The sequence below is a fragment of the Hipposideros armiger genome, unplaced genomic scaffold (assembly GCF_001890085.2).
Source record: "Hipposideros armiger isolate ML-2016 unplaced genomic scaffold, ASM189008v1 scaffold_863, whole genome shotgun sequence".
Classification (NCBI taxonomy): domain Eukaryota; kingdom Metazoa; phylum Chordata; class Mammalia; order Chiroptera; family Hipposideridae; genus Hipposideros; species Hipposideros armiger.
In genome coordinates, this window is record NW_017732213.1 from 5,064 (window position 1) to 8,954 (window position 3,891).

The following is a 3,891-nucleotide window of genomic DNA, read 5'->3' on the forward strand; positions in this document are numbered from 1 at the left end:
TTGTGCACATTCTGAATGTCGCACCCAATGTCATCACGCAGGCATTGCACCACCTCACGTCATCACAAGAAGGGTGAGCACAGTACAATAAGATGTTTTGAGAGACCACATTCACAGAACTTTTATTACAGTATATAGTTATAATTGTTCTGCTTTATTATTAATTATTGTTAACCTCTTACTGTGCTCAATTTATAAATACACTTTATCTAGGTGTGCCTGTATAGGGAAAAACATAGTATATATGGGGTTCAGTACTATCCAGCTTCAGGCATCTCCTGGGGGTCTTGGAGCATGTCCCCCACAGATAAGAGGGGACCTCTGTATTTATTGATTTTACTCTCTTTCCCACTGTCTGCTGAATCTGCAGCTCCTACAGCAATGCCCAGCAATAGAGAAGGTGCTTAATATTTGTTGAATATATGAATAAACAAACAACTGCTCAGATAGAGAAGAAAGAGCAGAGAGGAAGGATCAAATGGATTCTGACCCACGAATAGGCACTGTGATTTCTTCTCATTTGTATTCCCAGCATACAGTGCCATCACCCCATAGATGCTGGTGCAAAATGGAAAAGCAATTAATGACAGAAGAGCGGGGCTGGGGGTGGGCAGTGCTGGTGGCTACGTGAGCCAGGGAGGGCTTCCCGGAAGAGCTGGGTCTAGGGAGATGAATGGGGGGTGTGCAGGGTGGGTAAGGCCTCGTGGCAGAGGGAACAGCATGTGCAAAGGCACAGAGGCGCAGAAGAGCATGTCAAATGTGGCTGACACACATTAACTGTGACCCCTCTCTACTAGTGACCCTCTCTCACAGAACAAAGGCTCTTTATTCAATCTTCCCCTGGAAAGAACATTCCGTCCTCCATCGAGTCCCCACTCCATTCTTGCCCAATCTGGCAGGCAGGCTGCTCGCGTCTCAGGCCTCTCCCTCCAGGGCCTCTCCAAGCTTGGAGGAACACTTCCTGACTGGTAGCACGTGCCCGCAGCCAGTGAACCTGAGACCCACGTCCATACCCGTCCCTGCTTTGGGGAAAGAGAAACTCTCTTTATAGTGGACAGGAAGCCAGGAGGCTGTGAAGCTTGACCCACTGGGGCCATCAAGGGGAGAAAGCCTGACTGAGAACAAAGTCAGCTGAGAGGCCAAGAGGACCTACTATGCGCCACGCACTGTGTTAAGTGCTTTCACGAAGTGGCCGGAGGAAACGGAAGGTCACAGCAGTTAGTGACTTGCCCAAGGTCACAGAGCAAGGAGGTGGTGGACATGTGACTCTCCAGTGTTTACATATGTAGTACTCTAAGTGACCCAGGGACCAAGTCCAGATGGCCCCAGTGGCACACCTGGACCCGGGAGTGCCTGAAGCCGGCTCCAGCCTTTGACATTTCTCTCTGGTCCACTGCTTGCCACTGAAAGAACCCAACTCATACAGAGTCGTCATTCTCCCAAAGACGCAGAAGGACTTGCCCAATCTCCCCATCGGTCTGGGCACCACAGGAGAACCGAGGTCTCCTGGCTCCCCTCCAGCACTGGCCACCAGTCCTTCCTACGGCTCACGGTGAAGACTGCCCTTCGTGCACAGGTCACTCTCATCTCTACTCGCGTTTGAGGTCCTGGGAAGGGAGAGCCATGGTACTCTCAGATGACATGTGTTTATGAGCAGGTAAGTCAATGTCCCATCAGGCTTCCTCCAGGGTCCGTCAGGCACTTTATCACCAAATAAGGTAAAGGTGCTCTAAGAGCGATCAAAGGGTCAAACCAGACAGGACACTCTGAGGTGAAATGGAATGACCGCCAGTGACCACAGTAGGCAAGATCTGCGCTGAATAAAATAAACACACAAACCGCTTTCTCCTCCATGCGTAAGACAGACCAACATGAAGCACAGGACAAGTACAACTTTTCAGACGCAACTTCAAAGCTGTCAACACCGCTATGTAATTTACAACCTGGCCGGCACACAAACATTCAGTCTGTGTCATAACAGTCCCGTTTCCTCTCCTGCTACTCAGAGAAGCCCACGGCTGGGCGGAGCGGGGAGAGGAGGGCATCGGGAGGCAGGAGGCGGGGCTTCCCACAGGTGCCTGTTACTATCTGGGAACTGGGGCAAGTCATGCTGTCCCTTGTCACATCCCTCAATGCCTCCCCATTGCCCGGTCATTCATTCATTCAACAAACATTTACTGAGCACCTACTATGTGCTTGGTGCTGTTCTAGAAGCTTTGGATAATGGTGAGCAAGACTGAGATGGTCCCCACCCTCATGGAAGTTATAATCTAGTGAGAAAGACAGAGGCTGACATGAACTAAAGGAAGGTGGTCTCTCTGTCTCTGTCTCTCTCTGTCTCTCTCTGTCTCTCTCTCACACACACATACACACACACACACACACACACACACACACACGGAACATGGGGAGTTGCCCGAGGTCTAAGGACGTGCACGGTCAGGAAGCTGGCTGAGTTGGAAGGAGGTGAAAGGGAAGGTTTTCTAGGGGAAGAGCCCTTTGAGTGAGGCTTAGATGAGTAGGCGTTCACTAGGAAGGAGAATAGGGACGGGGGCACCGAGAGTGTTCTTGCCAAGGGGCAGCTGAATGAAAGGCCCCAGGAATGGAGAGGATGGAGTTCTTTAAGGAACCAACAGANTAATAAGTTGATTATTTCTGAATGGGAAAGAGGAGACAAAGTGAGAAGAACAGGTGAAGTTGTAGAAGGTTAGTAGAAAAAAAATATTGAGAAAGGAATTTTATATGAAAATACTAGAATCCAATTATACTTATTCCCTATCTCAACAAACACTCCTAACTATATTAATTCAGATAGAAGCTGAAGTGGCTATAAAAAAATGGCCCTCTCTAATGGCTGCTGAGGCACAGGAAATTTACTTATGAAACTCTTACTGTCCTCCTGGCCTCTAGAAATTTTTAGATGGTAATTGTTATTTACATCTTTCTGTTCTTACAGCCTTGTCCCCTATTAAACCTTCAAGTTACAGTTCCCAGTTGCACAACTAGCAGAAATCAGATTAATAATGAATGACACTTGAGCGCTTCCAATGGAAAGTAGATAGGCTACATAATCATAATCATATTCATAATCATAATCATAATAACACCACCCCTAGTAAATGGGAACTCATTTCATGGTCATATTGTGAAGAAGTATATGGTATTCCATTAAACTATAAGTAAATGTTATACTAGATGCAAAATACAGACAAGGAAGACAGACAGCTAAACTTGGATCATGATAGCTTATAGGTTAGAAATGATCCAGTGTGTTTTTTACTTAGTGAAGGCCCATAAGGCCTGACTGCCTCCTATTTACCCGCCTTTCCTTGTGAAGAAAAATTCGGCCTTGACTGCCGCACAAGGTTATGGTCTTGCCCCATCCCCAACAGTCCACCATTTCAGCAAGACAAATGATGACAGTAAGGCTTTCTAGTAGGAATGAGCCTTCCTAGAACAGTGGGACATTATCCAACCAAAAGGTTGGTCTTCAATACATCCTTTGCATTCATTCATAACCAAAAAGGGCAAGTGTGGACGAAAAAGGGGCCAAACACTAAACCTCACAAGCACAGGGGAGTCCAGCATGGCAGGCCCTACAAACTCACAGACAGAAACTAACTGCATAGGAAGGTCTAAATATAAAAATTCCTAACTAAAAGCGGGTCATGGCCAGTAGTCACATCCTTGACCTGTAGCTGCCTTGACAAAGGTTAATCTTTACCTTAAGTGAGCCTGTCTGTTGTCTTTTTTTTTTTTTTAAAGATTTTTATTGGGGGAATTGGGGGAATGGGAACAGTGCTGGGGAACTGGGGGAAGGGGAACAGACAAGTTGCTGTCGTCTTGTTCTTCAATCTAGTTGTGGAGGATGTTGCTTCACTGGCCCAAGTT